The sequence below is a fragment of the Bacillus rossius genome, chromosome 12 (genome assembly GCF_032445375.1).
Source record: "Bacillus rossius redtenbacheri isolate Brsri chromosome 12, Brsri_v3, whole genome shotgun sequence".
NCBI classification, from domain to species: domain Eukaryota; kingdom Metazoa; phylum Arthropoda; class Insecta; order Phasmatodea; family Bacillidae; genus Bacillus; species Bacillus rossius.
In genome coordinates this window covers 23240333-23259350 of record NC_086339.1, presented here as the reverse complement: position 1 = coordinate 23259350, position 19018 = coordinate 23240333, and the positions used below count along the sequence as shown (strand labels likewise).

Below are 19018 nucleotides of genomic sequence, written 5' to 3'. Positions count from 1 at the left end.
CAGGAAACGGTTTACAAATAACTTTTAACTATTGGAGGTTCTGGGACAACACAAAACATAAATGCCCGGGTAAGAATCCTAAACCAATATTACTGTGAACACTATTTTGTAGTTATACAGTTGTTTTCATGTAAATGTATGGATTAAAAATGTCTGTCATTTTAGATAACTATTTAGTTCCATTTACAAAAAAAAAAATAGCAACTGGGAGTTGTCTTGTTACATTTGCATAATAGCTCGTGAACAATAGTAACGACGCGAAATTAAAAACAAACGAATGTGGCGCGTGGGACGGAGTTTTGGCTCGGAGAAGAGATGCTGGTCGCGGGGGGAGCAGCTGACAGCCGGATGTCTGCGAGGACGCTAGCGAGCTGTCCGGCGACCGCAGCGCCGGTGAGGGGTGTGGTGTCCCCACGAAGCTTCTGTTCTCGTCAGCTGCTATAGCTGGCTGTCTAGTTGGCTGAGTGGCCCGTGTGGTTCCTGGCTGGGTAGCCTCAGTCTCTCGTAGTAGCCGGGGCTCCTGACGGCTCTCCCGTATCCTGGCCAGGGTGTCCACAAGGAAAAAATATTTCATACCAATTTAGGCGAGAAAAAGGTACTAGATTTGAAAAAAAATAGTACTAAATTATATTTTGTTATGGTTTTAACAATTTGGGAAGTTATTATGACATTGTAATGCTCTAACTTAAATTATCACACCACACACACATACATTACATAGTTTATTCTAAAAATAATTACGCTTAATAATGAAACATATTGGAGAGTTACTGTAATATTATTATATTAAAGAAAAAAAGTACTAGATCTCAGCGTAAATGTACTAGACCACTAAAAAACTTATGAAAGTACTAGATCTAGTAGGAAAGTACTAACTGTGGGCACCCTGATCCTGGACCAAGAAACACCCCCCTCCCTGCCACTACCACCGCGCGGCACGGCCTTGTGGCTTAAAGCGCCGGGTTAAAAAAAGGAAACAGTAGGAGGGGAGAACCCCCCTGCCAAATTGTATATTGTATTGTATATTGCATCGAGGAACTTGGAGGAGAAGGTAACCGGAGAAAGAACATACGGAAATAAAATAATGCTGGAAGAAGATAAGAGATTAAGAATGCAAAGCTTGCAGACAAAACGCAGAAATTGCAAAGAAAGAACATATATTAACCAAGAAGATTAGAAGTTCATGTCGGAGAACAGGATAGTGCGAGATATGTAAAAAATAATAAAAAAAAACGAAGAATTTATGCACAATGTCCGAACAAAGAAAAAAAAGTTTCAGGACAAAGAAAAAAGAAATAAAGTAAATGTATGATAAAAGTATCAAATAATATGATAGAACGGTATGCCTCTCAGCCATCCGAATGAAAACCAAGTACATTAAAGATAAAATTCAAGAATTACAGGAACGAAGGATAAAGGACAGGGAGCACCCTTCGTACTTCTTCCTGTTTGATACCCATGCTTGATATGACGTCCTGCGAGAAAAACAAGTGAACAACGTGAGTTTCCGAACCCCTCCCTCCTCACGAGCTTCTCGACACGCCACTGAAACTGGCGCACCTGCGCAACTTCGCAAGGACCTAGGGCGGGAGATTCAGAAAGTGTGGAGTATAATCGCAGGACAATAAACCCATAAAATTGAATATCGATTTTCGTAATGTGGATATTTGACTCGAAACGTATCCGAGTTACGATCAGTTACAATCAGTGATGAAATAATTAAGTGTATGAAACCTAAGGCTTTTATATTATACTTACATTAAATACGATTTAAATACTTAATTTGATTTGACATTTTCACACGGTTAGAAACTAAATTGGAGCCTAATAATATAAATTTTCGTGAACTAGATTGTAGGCTTTCACTTTGTTGGCCTAGGTTGAGCTGTACACGCAGTGGTGATATGTACCGACGTTTCGCTCTGCATTTCATCAGGCATCTTCAGGATAGAAAAATAAATCGAGAGCTGGGAGGTGGTAGAACTCTATATAATTATACCATATATACTTGCCAGGGAGATCTTTAGTAATTGTCTACCTGAAGAAGACCCCTAGCAAGTAACTACACATGTGTGTATATTTGTGTACATCACAGCTTTAAGTATACCTACTAATTTATTTTTGTAAATGGAACAGAAATATACAGGGTGGCCATGAATATGTGTTACAAATTGATAGGGATGGTAGATTTAGATGTGCGGAAAACATTTTATTAAGAAACCTATGTCCGGAAATGCATCCTTATACCTGAAAACTGCGCAGTGGCAATATCGTAACCAATGAAGTTAATCTGAGGTGCGATTATTGCTAGTTGAAAACTTGCTTGAATGAAACATCAATTAAAATGTGAAATAATGCGACAATATTCGTAAGAAATACTCAATATTATATCGAAAAAACTATTTCAAATAGGCAAAAATAACCATTGACATGCGTTGTATCTTTATAGTAGTGTTAAAAAACTTTCTTGGCAGCTGGTTTCCAAAGGAATATTTTATATGAGTACAGAAAAAATTCTTTTCTGTGTAGATCCTGAACACTGAAGATGCATGCTGCACTGCAGAACGAAACTTCGGTACATACTACAACTGCGACTCGGCATGTCCTCAAAAGCCAATGTAGATTATCAGAGCTTCATGAAAATATAATTTTTACCAGAAACTCGTTCGGGTATGAATATTTACATTACACTCCTTGTACTTTATACAGTCGTGAATGTTTTTTTTTTCTTTTTAACAGCCACTATACATTTTACAGCAGGAGTTGTATAATGTGCGGGCGTGACCCTTATAGCCCTGTTGTGGGTGAAAAGGGGGGGGGGGAGGGGGCAGACTGTCGCGGGGTTGCGCAACCCGACAACGGAAGTTTACCCGGGCGCACCGCGGAACTTCCCTCCCCTTCCCATCGCGACCAATCAGGGGTCGCGGCGCGCCGCGGGGCGTCGGCTGATTGGCGGAAATTTCCCCGGCGAGGGAGCAGCCCTATGTACGAGCCGAGCGCGTCTAGCTCCGGACTGCGCGTCCCAGCGAGCATCGCTGTAATCTGCGACGTACGACCTTGTCTCGCAACTCAGCCGTTCTCGGAAGTGGCACCGGTACTCGACACAAAAATAAAGCTCTAGATGTTGAATATGTTTCACCTGTACCTTAACCGCATTCCTAGTGCACAAAACCGCTCCAAATCCCTTAACTAGGACATGGACAGTCAGTCCCTTATTTTTAGGAAACGGATTTTGGTGTCCTATCCTAGACCCGTCTGTTACCCATCTTCCGCGCATGCGCAGAGCTCACATTTTTGGAGATTACATCCAGATGGCGGACCCGCGTCTGGCGCCATTAACTCGTATATAGTCTCTTTCGTGAACATCGGGGACGTTCCAAGCGTGTTGGTATGCCAAATTGAACTGTATGATAGCGAAACTATCCTTGAATACATTCTGCACACTTTTAAAACCGGCTATATTCTTTTTGCGATGGTGCTGCTATCTCTAATATTTTTGTCGTAACAATTGTATCGATGGTTGCGAAACGTCCGCTAGAATGTGTTGAAACCTGTCTCTAGTCTCGTGCAGTTTATTAAAGCGGTTGCCGATTTGTTTCCTTACGGAATTCGGTTTAGGATACGTTCTGGAATACGACACGCGAGTTAGGTTACGACAGGTTTATTCTGCAGTAGTTTGGAGGTGAAAGGTATTAAATTTATTGTACCAGCGATAAAAACAAATATTTAGGCTGTGTAGAATATTACGAAACGATGCCCGAATGGTAAAACCAGGAATTTTCCTCAAGTGGGAAACGTAGCGGACGTTGCCTTTGAGTGGTTAGATTTCACGGATTATTCCCGTTTTCTCCCAACCAATGCATCATGTCGCTGTTCCATCCAACCATTTCGCTATCCATATGTCTGTTACGCATGTAAAAGAGTTCAAATAAACAGAAGAAAACTCCAAATGGAGCGAAGCGTGCAGTGGCTCGTCAGGTGTAGGTGTGTGTGTGTGTGTGTGTGTGTGTGTGTGTGTGTTAGTGAAGCGGGATGATAAGCGCGGTATCGCCTCTAAGCGCAAGGCTCTGAACTGGCGCGTAGTCTTCTCGTCGTCCGTATGAAAACTGAAATTTGAGCGGTGACAGTAACATTATATAGCAGAGAAATGAAGATAAAGGTGTACTGCAAGTCACTTAAGTGCTTTCAAGAGTCTGTATCGGTTATTTTCGCCTAAAAATTACTTTGAAAACACACATTTTAGCCGTTCTAAAAATTACAGTATAAAAACTTAATCCGAAATAAAAAAAAAACTTTTTGGCCCTCAGAGAACTCTTAAAAGCTCTTCGTAAACAGACACTTCTCGTATATCTGGAGTAGTTTTCAAATCGCGTTGTTTTTTCCTGAAGCTCTGCACACAGCGTGTGTGCCCGGGTAGGCGGGGACTTGGCACACCAGAGGACGTCCTGGCTTCGGTTCCCAGTGTGCTCCAGCAGACACTCCAGGGAAATTCTGGGACGTTGAAGGACCCCCTCCCTTCCTCCTTCTTCAAATACCCGTGTTGTGCGTAGTTTTTATGGTCTGTCTCGCGTTTAGTGTAAGAAAATCCTGTAAATAATAATAAAATAATACCTTAGTAAGTGTGAGAACCGTCACATCTTGAGCCAGGCTTGACTACACGGACTCAGGGGCGTAGCCTGGGAAGGGGGGGGGGGGGGTTTAGTGGTTCAACACCCCCCCCCCCCCCCCCGTCTTAGCACCAAATATTTAAATAATTTCTTATTCATCACTCAAACAAATTTCATATTAAAATTAATAAAATTTTTACCATTACAATATTTAAATTTAAGTACCGAAAACTGCTAAAATAGCACTATTTTACACCTTAAAATCCTAATTTACCAGGGGAGAACCCCCGGACCACCCGCTTTAATACGTGGGGGGGCGGGGGCCATGCTTCTTAACACCCCCCCCCCACACACACACACACACAAATCCTGGCTACGCCACTGCACGGACCACGTGTCTCGCTGGACGACTTTCGCACGCGGTCGTTGCCCGCGGGGCGGCCGCTTCCGAGGTCGGCAGGCGGGGTCGGTGTCCAGACAGCGCTTCCTGGAGGTCGCGGCGCGCGCGATAAGGGCGCGTGGCATCAGCACTTGCCGAGGGGGCGGAGGAGCGTGCTTGACCCTGCGGTCCAGGTGCACAGCGTGGCTGCAGTGTGCAGTCTGCCATCAGCCATGTCTAGAGACCGGAAAAATTCGCGATTCCAATGACCTGTAGGATAGACTCCATCATCCTCTATGCACGCGGGAAAATGACATCTGCTCATTGGCTACTGGACTCGCGATACCTGTTAACTGGGACGCTAGTGATTCGATACTTCTTTTGTTAAAGGTTTTTCATTGGCCGAGTGTCATTCAGATAAACTGTTGCCCAATCACTGATGCGGCAAAAAGGCAAACGTTTTTGGATTCTAGCCTATCGCGAAAGGAATCCGCGAATTTTTTTTCCGGTCTCTAAAGCCTTGTTTCGGTGCGCTCTGTTGCCAGTCATACGCCATAGAGCACACATTAGTTTTAGACGCAACTTTATAACAAATTAACATATTTTAAAAATGTACTTACAAATAATATTTAAAAAAAAAAAAAGCTTCGAATTAGAGTTTTGAAATAAGTTTTCTTGTTGCATACTGTTAAGAGCCTTGTCTGGTGATGTTCTATTCTCACTTCTAAGGAAACGTAACTGAAATATGCCATTTTGGTTTCTATCGTGTTTGTCAGCAAATTTGTTTATATCATTTAATATTTATTAATTTTGGCTGTGTTAGTGAGTGTAGCGCATCATTAATGGAATGTCTCGTTATTAATAGAGACATATTGCTACTAAAAGTTTCTCCTGTGTATTATAATTGGAGTAAATAATTTATATAGGTATTTATAATGTTGTATACAACTGAACTAATACTTGTCAGAATACACTATTTTACGGTCTTGGGAAACTAGAAAGAAAATAGTTAAAATTTGAAAATTATTAAACCTACTATAATTATCGATGGTATACAAAACAAGGATTTTAATGTTAAATAATCAGGGTCGTGTCAATATAGCAACAGTGTGCGCCATCTTCCACAGTCTCTTAAAAACAACTAAGGCATCACCTTCGCGCAGCACCTCTAATGTTTTTTGTTAAGTCCTGGTCTGTCTGTAGGTATGAGTTCCGCTAACCTGACAATAAGTTTGTTCCGTATGTGTTGTAGTGCTGGCCAAGGCCAGAGTGGTGGACATGACACTATCTTCACGAAGGGATCTTGTTATAAATCACATCTTGTCACGAATACCTCACCCCCCCCCCCTCCCTGCTTCACCAGCTGATGTTCCACGGAGGTCGAGACAGCAGACAGATGTCTGTGACAGCCGTCAGCTCGGGACGACTGTCTCTGCTTCGCCCCGTCACGCGTCGGCCCCCCCCCCCCCTTCCTAACAGTCGCTTTGCCTCGCTCCGCGTCCGGCACGGCTGCCCGATCAGTCCCGAACACAACCGAAGCTCACCGCTCCCTCGTGCAACTTCGTGCTCCAAACAAAATTAATACAATTTGTTTAAAAATAATAATAGAATATTTGAAAGATCATTAAATTAACCTTTTCCCTTAAAGATAATAAAGAATTTTGCTCTACGATTTCAACGCTTTAAAAATATTTTTTTAAATAAGTGCGTGTTACAAGTTATACTTACTTAGAGTAAAAACAACTTTAGCTTGTATGCAAATAATTAACCAAAATAAAATTATAAAAGTGCTGGAGTATTATAAGTACGGTTGGTAATATATAAATTCAATCAAATTTATAAAATAATAATAAATACTATTTAATATAAATATAAACACGCGCATAAAATTAACTAATTTATTAATATGATCGAGATGATTTTAATTAATAATGAAATTCAATAAAATTTCTTTATGTTTATTCTAATTTATACATTTTAATTATTGATAACATAATAATGATGTAATAATTATAATGCAAATTAATTATTTGTACGCGAACATAACCTCACTTATATTAATATACACTTGAAAAAGTTTATAAACACAATTTCTATCACTAATTGTTACAATAAATAAATGTTTTTAATTATATGGACCAGTATTCAAAATCAATCACAAAGGTATAAAATTTAAAACCACATATTTAATTCAAAATTGTATGTAGCCTATTTTTTCATCTTGTGAAAATCTCGTTGCAGGGTGAGCGCGCATCGTAAACATTCACTCATAATTACTTTTTCCTAACGAGTCAAGAAGTATAACATCCAAAAAATATTTTTACGGGTATTTTATTCATGTAACATAACATAAGCTAACTTTTTATTCTTACAACAGGAAAGCAAAACGAAGATGCACGAACGTTGTTATTCGAGCGTCTGACACGGGTGTCAATGATTATTAGGTTTCCTGGCAATCTATGAGTCCTAAACTACCCCGGACTTAAATAGACAGTTTCACCTCCAGGATTCGTGCGTCCGTTTTCACAGTGTAAACGCTACACTTCAGCCAATGTTTTGTGGTCCAACCAAAATAGCGTAGAGCATAATCGAAAGAAAGAAAAAACTGCTTCACCCGGTTATCATTTAATCATAGTCATGCCGACGTGGCCACCCCCTGGTTTCCTTCATATTAATGGTGTTAATTGTGCGTGCGCAAGATTCTTAGTTTTAAAAAAAAAATTGCCGCTAGCATTGAAGATTTATTTGTCTATAAAACTGTCAGAAACATATGTTGTGTTGGACGTTGTTTACATATTGTTGACGTAATATGTCACAGCACCTTGTACATTTTACGTCCTGGTTTTAATGCAGTGTGTGTTTGATATTCCGTGACTAGTACATTAAAAACAGTAATGCGTCAAGTAAATATCGTATTAATAAATTTAAAAAAATATATATGTATATATAAGAAAACGCGAGGGTCGGAGGGCCGTTTGTAAACAAACGCAAGTGTGGTTGTTTACATGAGCTGGTTTTAGCGTTTGGCGAGTCGCAAGCAGGCGATGACGCTCCGCCCAGCGGACAAGGATCGGTCCCGCGCACATCTGTGTTCGCGCCTCGGCCGAGAGTGCCGCTAACGGCCCGGCAAGCGCTCTGCCCCGCCAGCTGGGACGCTGAGCGCCTCGTTTACCGTCTTCTGCCGCCGCGAGCGCCCGGACGATTTTCCGCACGGACTGCTGCGCCTGCGTCATGACACGGACTCGGTCGCGTGGGGAGGGGGAGGGGGGGGGGGGGAGCGCTCGGGAAATAACCCTTTATTCCTTTTCCTCGCGGGTTTTACACGACGCCGAGCTGAGCGCGGTGCCAATGGACATGTTGTAAAACGCACCGCTTTTGAATCGGAAGCTCTTGCAGATGGCCAGTCACCAGTGTCACGATTTTTTTTTTTTTTTCGCGGAATCGTTTTTTTAGTGAAGTTGACTTGAGTCACGTGCTTACATGTGCTTCACATTTATATGATTGGACTACACACGCGCACATTTGACGATCCCGGGCCAGTTATAAACAAGGAGAAGTGGTTAACCAATCACGTGTAACTAGAGGAAGACATTTCCCGCAAAAAAAAAAAAAAATTGAACTAAACTTTCAGCACTTGCCAGAGATGCGTAAAATCGATTCATGTGCTCAAATCTAATTCATGTGTTCTCACGTTGCAAATACACTTATAATACGAAACTCGGCCACGAAATTTAACATAGAATTCCTTAAAATAATGCCAAGTGTGATAAATATACGCAAATCGAGTTTTCAAGTACATTTCTGGACGCGAATTACACGTAGTTTTCGCACGCGCCACTAGAATTAACGGCCGGAGCAGCTACGTCGAGTATCGAATAATTTCATTTGCCAACCGAAATTTAAAATGAAACGACTCCGATGAAAGTAATATATATATATATATATATATATATATATATATATATATATATATATATATAGAACTCCGGCTGATTTTTGACAAGGAATTTTATTTAAATATCTATATTGTTTATATTCATTAAACAGTTAATACTACTGTAAAGTTTTCCTTTGGCTTTATGAACTTTGGTTTGCGCTATCTGCCACAGATGGCAGCACCGTGGTTACACATTTCCGTTACACGCGACTTTCGTCCCATTAAAGAAAGTACTCCTACCAAATGCCGTATATAGAGAGCTAAGGTGTTTCTGGTTGGGTTATTGAATTTTACAACGATGCATTAGTTTTTTTTTAAAAAGTCAGCATTTTTTATGTGCCGTTTGATAAGTTTATTAATTTCTGTGAAACTTTTATTTTTTTTAAGTTTGGTCATTCCTGTAACACGAAATTTTTCTCTAGAAAAAAAAATAATGTGAAAGATTTTAAATGTGATATTTATTGTGTGATTGATGATAATTTGCTCGATTAACACACACATATATATATCTTTATATATATATTTCTTGTGTGCGTGTGGTTGTCACTGAACTCCTCCTAGACGGCTGGACCGATTTTGATGAAATTTTTTGTGTGAGTTCGTGGGGATTCGAGGATGGTTTAGATTCACAATTGGATATTTTATCTCGATTCTGAGTTAAGAAAAAAACTAAAAAAAACACACTTTAAAAGCAAAAAAACTAAGCATTGTTGATAATTAGCCTCCATGGCAACGGGCTTTTGCATTGTTGTTGCCTTCTGCGTAACCATGGGAAAGGTTTTTGGTAACGGCAGTGGCGTGCCCAAGAGGAGGGGTATGTATAATGAGAAGATACAAAATGTCCAGCGTAGAAATACTTACCGCCATATGTACATTTGGGCAGGACAATGTATGTCGGGTCCGCTAGAAAGATATATAGAGATAGAGATATAAATAGAAAGATAGAGAGAGTTATAGAGATATACATAGAGAGATAGAGAATTAGAGAGATAAAGAGAGATGCTTAGTATACGTTTAAAAAATTACAAAAAAAAATTGATTGAGGCATTGCAACGCATGCCGGGCATTATCTAGTGTATATATATATATATATATATATATATATGTCGTGTGAGTAACGCAAAGTGAAAAATACCTCTGTGGGGATGTTTAGAGTAGTGCTGGCATATGGAAGCACCAACGCCCGTGCATCAAAGGGTGGAAGACTCGTGGGCCGCTCAGGACCACACGCAAGGCTAGGAGCAACGCCGCGTTGTCACACCTCGGTGCGGATTATTTATCATCTCGCCTCCGCCGGACCGCGTCTCCGCGGTGGCCTCGTAAACACGAGTGTTCATGCGGCCAGAAGTCTCTTTTCCCCCCTCTCTCTATAGCCCGCGCCAGCAGCAGTTGGCAGCGGGCGAGCAGCATCTTGTGGTCGCCTGGCTGGAGTCTCTCCTGCGCGGAGCGTGCACATATCATACAGACCGTGTTCTCCGCTGGCTTCCGCGGAGAAAATTATACACGCAGGAAGTCTCGGGACGCGTTTTATCTCGGCTCTGAAATTATAGCGCCACCCATATCCCCGCGAAAATGCAGCAATTTGTTGTTGATTTTTTTTATTTTCCCCCTTTGGAGCGCCAGCTCGATGTCATAACACAATTTAAAATGTTTACAAATTTCGCGTTTCCCTTTCGGTACTCGGTCAGTCGGTCCGGCGTGCCGAAGTCGTTTCCTGGTCGACCTTTCTCCGCCAAACTCGCAACATTCTCACGTGTGAGCAGTTTGTGTTCATCGGCAAAGACGCTGGCGCGGCATGAAGAGTCCTCTTCCGAACAGCCAGCACCCTCGGCAAAGGCAAAGTGGTTTATGGTGCACATGTAGTGGTGCGAGCGGTGTTACGTTCAGCTGCAACGCCACATTTTTATTTTATTTTATGTTGCAATCAAAAAATTTGGCATAACAGAACAAGAATTCTATCAGTTTCTGATCGAGATTTTCTTTTAAACATACGGCGTATTTTTTAAAAAAGTTGATTGTACACATGTATACATAAACTATTAAAATCAACGTGGAAATCACTGATTCCAATATGACAGGCGTAGCTCATTTGATGCAATGGAATGTGTTGTTCAAAGCTACAGCCCTAAAAAAAAAAATTTTTTTTTGTGAAGTGTTAGTAGTATATGAATGGGGCGCCGAGGACAGGCCTCAGGCGGTGGATTGAAGATTGTCGACCGCCATCTTGGATTGTGACGTCACGGCTGCCATCTTGGATGGTTTTGACCTTGACCTTTGACCTTGACCTTGAATTTGATCCTCAAAATCCGCCAAAATTGGGCAAAATTTGCCCAAAATTCCTCAAAAATCGCCAAAATTACCATTTCTGTGGAAAAAAGTTCCGCCAAAAAATCTCAAAAAATTCCACAAATTAAAAATTTCTCATTTCGAGGGAAAAATTTCCCGTTTCGAGGGAAAAATTCCCGTTTTTAGTCCTTAAAAATCCCAGCGGCTGAAAATTCCTAAAACTGGCTTAAGCATCCTTAACTCAAGCCTCAGTTAAGCCATTTCTAGGAATAAGGATACCATGACCGCCATCTTGGATTATGTCGTCACCGTTGCAATTTTCGTTACGGTCGCCATCTTTAACTTTTTTATTATCCGATTTTAATAAAAAAAATTAAAATTTATTAAAAAAATTCAAATAATAAAATTTTTAATAAAATATTTAAAAAACAAACATTTACGACACGGAGCTCGGAGTCCTCGGTTCAAACCCGACGAGTGCAAAAAAAATAAAAATGGCGACCGATCCTTCCCTCGTGGTGGCTGCAGGCATACTGACTCCCTCCACTTTTTTTTCAAAGCATATATATATATATCGTCAGGTAGTATGACGGCATGTCCGCCATCTTGTCTTCGATGCTGGAAGCCATCATCATTGTATCGTCGGCTAGAGTGCGCCGATGACATGTTAGTTTAATTCGTATCCGCAAGAGTGCAGTAATCATTTATTACTGTGACATCCGCCATCTTGTCATTTGGCCGCCATCTTGAAAATCCGTAATTATTTAGCTAGAAATTCGGGAAAAGTTCCAAAATTCATTAAATAAATCACTCATTAATTTACATATTGATTCGATCGATTCCCGTCCTCGGTTCGATACCCGATCGTTGCAATAATGTTTAATCTTATGTAAAAAAAAATAATTTAAATAAACCATGTTCAACATTCTTAAAGAGACTTTAAATCCTCTACTACCACCATCCTATCAGACATCAAGACCACCATATTGGAAATGTGTAATTTTAATGCTAGAGATCCGGGAAAAAGTTCAGAAATCATTAAATAAATTTCCGATCAATATACTGATTAATTAGATCGACTAAGATCCTTGGTACGATCTAGGATGATGCAAAAAAAATTAAATATAACATCAATTTATCATAATAGTAAAAGGTTCGAGGAATTAAACACCGCAAGTTCTTTTACAAACATAATATTTATTACATAATTTCTATTCTACTACAGGATCACTTACGAAAGCCAACAATCTTATAATCATTTAGTTCCGCAGCGGTGTGAAATGACTAATTCTTAGCTCCAATCGGTTTATACTAGACAGAGTCCAGCCAGAACCTTTACAGACATAGTCCACCTCTTCTTGACAGAGTTTCTGGATACCGTTTTTAACAGTTTGCTTCACATCGTTAGAACTGTAAATTACTGCAGCAGATGTCTTGAATGCACACTTCTTCACTTCGTCATCGAACGGATATGGCTTTCCATATATACAGTCCAACCACAAGTTATATTTCAAAGGTCCGTTTGTTGCTACATCATCAGTAAGCTGATTGATTATCTTCTGTCTGATATCGTCAAGAAAATTACAAATGTCCTTCGACTCACCGAACGTATTTAGATAATAGTAGTCTTTCAACGTTCCACGAAATGCAGACTGCGCCAAGTAGAAGCCATTATCGTTCACTTGTAATGCTACGAACACAGTCTTAGGTTTAGTTCCATGTTCAGACGTCATAACAATCGGTTGCTGGGCATCTGTTTTTTTGGTTGTACGCTTTCGTGTCTCCAATCTAAAGCGAGGAGTCGAAATGTCGGCAGGTAGTTCAGCAGTAGGAGCACAGACTCCACCTTTACATTTTTTCGCATGATGTCGCAAACTGTCAATTCGAGTAAACCATTTAAGGCACTCATCACATCGAAACTTCATGCGAGAAGGATTCTTCGCGCATTTGCTCCGCTCATGTCTTCGTGCATCATGGTAAAATGCGAACGTCGTATCACAGTAGCTGCAAGGATACCGTGGTGATGAAGACGATCCTTTCAGACCCGATCCAGATACAGGCGTTGCAACAGTAGTACCATTTCCAGGCATTCTCTTATGCACATCGATGCATCGTTGTTGCGCCGAAACCTTTACTTTCTGCCGCACAGCAGGACCTTTGCATGCCTTCATGTGCGTTTTCATATTATCTTTTCTGGCAAACTGCTTATGACATTTCTCACAAACAAACATTTTACGATATAGGTTCTTGGCACATTCGCTCCTCTCGTGTCGCCGAGCATTGCTGTTGTTTGAGAAAATCTTGTCACAGTAACAGCACCGATGTTCGCTAGTTGTCAAATCAGCATCCATTGAAGTCTCCATCGAGGTCGTATCGTCGATCGTCGTGGTTTCCTGCACATCCAGCTCAGTAGTCATTAAGCTATCTTCTGCTGGTGGTATCACATCTGTTGAAATCTCCTCCAATGTTGACATCGTCGTCGTTGCCAACGGGATCTGCTCCACCATTGTCGTCGCTGTCGTCAAGGTTCCCGTAGACGATGATACAACGTCCATCGAGTTCGGCGTTAAAGTCGGTAAATATGCCATCGAGTTCTCAAGAACAGGTAATTACGCGACTTATTCACCAGATGAAATAATCTAGGTGATCCTTACACCGTCGACGACAGTAACAAACTGAGCGACCTGCTGTCTAGGACTCGCTTATATACATGCACCGGATGGAATAATACGCAAGTCAAATCAAGAACCACTTACTATAATACCAGAGTCAAAACAACATTAAAAATAGAAGGACCATCAACGAAAAGGCAGCACATTTGGAAGCACCGACAACGAAAAGGCAGCACCGACAACGAAAAGGCAGCACCAACAACGAAAAGGCAGCACATTTGGAAGCACCGACAACGAAAAGGCAGCACCGACAACGAAAAGGCAGCACATTTGGAAGCACCGACAACGAAAAGGCAGCACCGACAACGAAAAGGCAGCACATTTGGAAGCACCGACAAAGAAAAGGCAGCACCGCCAACGAAAAGGAAGCACATTTGGAAGCACCGACAAAGAAAAGGCAGCACCGCCAAAAGAAAAGACAGCACATTTGGAAGCACCGACAACGAAAAGGAAGCACCATCAACGAAAAGGCCGCACCGCCAACGAAAAGGAAGCACATTTGGAAGCACCGGCAAAGAAAAGGCAGCACCGCCCACGAAAAGGAAGCACATTTGGAAGCACCGACAAAGAAAAGGCAGCACCGCCAACGAAAAGGAAGCACATTTGGAAGCACCGACAACGAAAAGGCAGCACCATCGACGAAAAGGAAGCACATTAATTTGTCATTGACTGCAATATTCATTGGTTCCAATATTCATTGGCTCCAATATTCATTGGCTCCAATATTCAATGGCTCCAATATTCATTGACTCCAATATTCATTGGCTCCATCAGTCATTGACACCTACAGTCTTTTGGTTCCAAAAGTCTTTTGGCCCCAAATATATTAGGCTAGAATTCTTCGAGTCCAAGAGACTATGAGACCACATGGATACGAGTCTAAAATGATCTAGCTGGTTACGAGTTATACATGGCTTGCGAGGCTACAGAGCTACGAAGTTTCTAGTACACAGGTTTACATGACTGCGAGGATACAGGACTACAAGTCTGCAAGAGTACTTGACTACGAAGGTACTCGTCTACATGACTCCAGTTACCGCATCTGTCTTCGACAGAATTTTCTCTTTTGCTCCAACTGCTCCATCAGCATTATGTTATAAGATTACAAGGCCTCTTGCTTACGTAGCTTCAAGTCTACGAGCCTCCAATGCATCATGACTACGAGACTACGAGCCATGAGGTTACGAGTCTATGCGATTGCGAGTCTTCTAGGTTACGTGATCGCGAGGCTATAGGACTACGAAGCTTCCAGAACGCATGGTTACGAGACTGCGAGGCTACAATTCTACGAGGTCCCAAGACATCCTGGCTACGCGACTACGAGCCATGAGGTTACGAGACTACGTGACTACGAATCTTCAAGTTTACGAGACTGCGAGGCTACAGAGCTACGAAGCCTCTAGAAAACGAGTTTACGTGACTGCGTGGATACAGGAATACAAGTTTGCATGAGTTCTTGACTACGAAGCTACTCGTCTACAAGGCTCCAATTGACACATCTGTCTTCGATGGAATTTTCTCTTTTGCTACATCTACGCCATCAGCATTATGTTATAAGATTACAAAGCTACTTGCTTACGTAGCTTCAAGTCTACGAGGCTCCAATACATCATGACTAAGAGACTACGAGCCATGAGGTTACGAGACTATGCGATTGCAAGTCTTCAAGGTTACGTCATCGCGAGGCTATAGGACTACGAAGCTTCCAGAACGCATGGTTACGAGAATGCATGACTAATTGGCCGCATGGCTACGAAACTTTATGTCTCTAACTGACTACAATAGCACTATTCAGTGGTGAGAGTTAATTTATTTCATGCAAAGGTACTTGCTGCAAGCAGTTCCGCTTTTCAACATCAGAACATGTCACGTTTTGCTTGCAGGTAAAATAATATTTATTTATTTTATGCGGGATGCGGGTGGTTCACTATCGATCGCATAAGAAGAATGGCATCGATAGTCTTCAAGGAGAAGAAAGTTCGTCCTTCCTGCTAGTGCTTCTCAGATTTCTCACGGTCCGCCATATTGGATTGCGACGTCACGGCTGCCATCTTAGATGGGTGTGACTTTGACCTTTGACCGAAACCGCAGGAATGATCGCAAGCACTCGGATTAATCATCAAAATATTGATAAGAATAATCAGGAGCACACGGAGAAAACCATCATAATATTGGCAAGAATAATCAGGAGCACACAGAGAAAAACGACACACGTTTTCTTTGATATCATAAAATTACAGAAAAAAATATTTAAAAATAAAAATAAATTAATAAAAAATTTAAAATAAAAACAAAAAATACATAAAATTCTGGCTTGTACTAGAACTCTATCTTTGCTCAACAATGATAAGTTTACAAGCTAGCAGAATCTGTTTATGTATTTTTTGTTTTTATTTTAAATTTTTTATTAATTTATTTTTATTTTTAAATATTTTTTTCTGTAATTTTATGATATCAAAGTAAACGTGTGTCGTTTTTCTCTGTGTGCTCCTGATTATTCTTGCCAATATTATGATGGTTTTCTCCGTGTGCTCCTGATTATTCTTATCAATATTTTGATGATTAATCCGAGTGCTTGCGATCATTCCTGCGGTTTCGGTCAAAGGTCAAAGTCACACCCATCTAAGATGGCAGCCGTGACGTCGCAATCCAATATGGCGGACCGTGAGAAATCTGAGAAGCACTAGCAGGAAGGACGAACTTTCTTCTCCTTGAAGACTATCGATGCCATTCTTCTTATGCGATCGATAGTGAACAACCCGCATCCCGCATAAAATAAATAAATATTATTTTACCTGCAAGCAAAACGTGACGTCATCTGATGTTGAAAAGCGGAACTGCTTGCAGCAAGTACCTTTGCATGAAATAAATTAACTCTCACCACTGAATAGTGCTATTGTAGTCAGTTAGAGACATAAAGTTTCATAGCCATGCGGCCAATTAGTCATGCATTCTCGTAACCATGCGTTCTGGAAGCTTCGTAGTCCTATAGCCTCGCGATGACGTAACCTTGAAGACTTGCAATCGCATAGTCTCGTAACCTCATGGCTCGTAGTCTCTTAGTCATGATGTATTGGAGCCTCGTAGACTTGAAGCTACGTAAGCAAGTAGCTTTGTAATCTTATAACATAATGCTGATGGCGTAGATGTAGCAAAAGAGAAAATTCCATCGAAGACAGATGTGTCAATTGGAGCCTTGTAGACGAGTAGCTTCGTAGTCAAGAACTCATGCAAACTTGTATTCCTGTATCCACGCAGTCACGTAAACTCGTTTTCTAGAGGCTTCGTAGCTCTGTAGCCTCGCAGTCTCGTAAACTTGAAGATTTGTAGTCACGTAGTCTCGTAACCTCATGGCTCGTAGTCGCGTAGCCAGGATGTCTTGGGACCTCGTAGAATTGTAGCCTCGCAGTCTCGTAACCATGCGTTCTGGAAGCTTCGTAGTCCTATAGCCTCGCGATCACGTAACCTAGAAGACTCGCAATCGCATAGACTCGTAACCTCATGGCTCGTAGTCTCGTAGTCATGATGCATTGGAGGCTCGTAGACTTGAAGCTACGTAAGCAAGAGGCCTTGTAATCTTATAACATAATGCTGATGGAGCAGTTGGAGCAAAAGAGAAAATTCTGTCGAAGACAGATGCGGTAACTGGAGTCATGTAGACGAGTACCTTCGTAGTCAAGTACTCTTGCAGACTTGTAGTCCTGTATCCTCGCAGTCATGTAAACCTGTGTACTAGAAACTTCGTAGCTCTGTAGCCTCGCAAGCCATGTATAACTCGTAACCAGCTAGATCATTTTAGACTCGTAGCCATGTGGTCTCATAGTCTCTTAGACTCGAAGAATTCTAGCCTAATATATTTGGGGCCAAAAGACTTTTGGAACCAAAAGACTGTAGGTGTCAATGACTGATGGAGCCAATGAATATTGGAGTCAATGAATATTGGAGCCATTGAATATTGGAGCCAATGAATATTGGAGCCAATGAATATTGGAACCAATGAATATTGCAGTCAATGACAAATTAATGTGCTTCCTTTTCGTCGATGGAGCTGCCTTTTCGTTGTCGGTGCTTCCAAATGTGCTTCCTTTTCGTTGGCGGTGCTGCCTTTTCTTTGTCGGTGCTTCCAAATGTGCTTCCTTTTCGTGGGCGGTGCTGCCTTTTCTTTGCCGGTGCTTCCAAATGTGCTTCCTTTTCGTTGGCGGTGCGGCCTTTTCGTTGATGGTGCTTCCTTTTCGTTGTCGGTGCTTCCAAATGTGCTGTCTTTTCTTTTGGCGGTGCTGCCTTTTCTTTGTCGGTGCTTCCAAATGTGCTTCCTTTTCGTTGGCGGTGCTGCCTTTTCTTTGTCGGTGCTTCCAAATGTGCTTCATTTTCGTTGGCGGTGCTGCCTTTTCTTTGTCGGTGCTTCCAAATGTGCTGCCTTTTCGTTGTCGGTGCTGCCTTTTCGTTGTCGGTGCTTCCAAATGTGCTGCCTTTTCGTTGTCGGTGCTGCCTTTTCGTTGTCGGTGCTTCCAAATGTGCTGCCTTTTCGTTGTCGGTGCTGCCTTTTCGTTGTCGGTGCTGCCTTTTCGTTGTCGGTGCTTCCAAATGTGCTGCCTTTTCGTTGATGGTCCTTCTATTTTTAATGTTGTTTTGACTCTGGTATTATAGTAAGTGGTTCTTGATTTGACTTGCGTATTATTCCATCCGGTGCATGTATATAAGCGAGTCCTAGACAGCAGGTCACTCAGTTTGTTACTGTCGTCGACGGTGTAAGGATCACCTAGATTATTTCATCTGGTGAATAAGTCGCGTAATTACCTGTTCTTGAGAACTCGATGGCATATTTACCGACTTTAACGCCGAACTCGATGGACGTTGTATCATCGTCTACGGGAACCTTGACGACAGCGACGACAATGGTGGAGCAGATCCCGTTGGCAACGACGACGATGTCAACATTGGAGGAGATTTCAACAGATGTGATACCACCAGCAGAAGATAGCTTAATGACTACTGAGCTGGATGTGCAGGAAACCACGACGATCGACGATACGACCTCGATGGAGACTTCAATGGATGCTGATTTGACAACTAGCGAACATCGGTGCTGTTACTGTGACAAGATTTTCTCAAACAACAGCAATGCTCGGCGACACGA

The 19018-nt window shown here is 41.6% G+C and overlaps 1 protein-coding gene and 1 non-coding gene across 3 annotated transcripts in view; both read left to right on the top strand.

Annotated features, from left to right (window-relative positions):
* The window catches only part of LOC134537705 (ATP-sensitive inward rectifier potassium channel 12-like), a 302579-nt gene that overhangs the window by 41542 nt on the left and 242019 nt on the right, over positions 1–19018 (top strand). The window lies entirely within an intron of this gene.
* LOC134537985 (U4 spliceosomal RNA) lies at positions 2251–2385 on the top strand. The gene has a single exon (XR_010076076.1). It is a non-coding gene; the product is annotated as a U4 spliceosomal RNA (small nuclear RNA).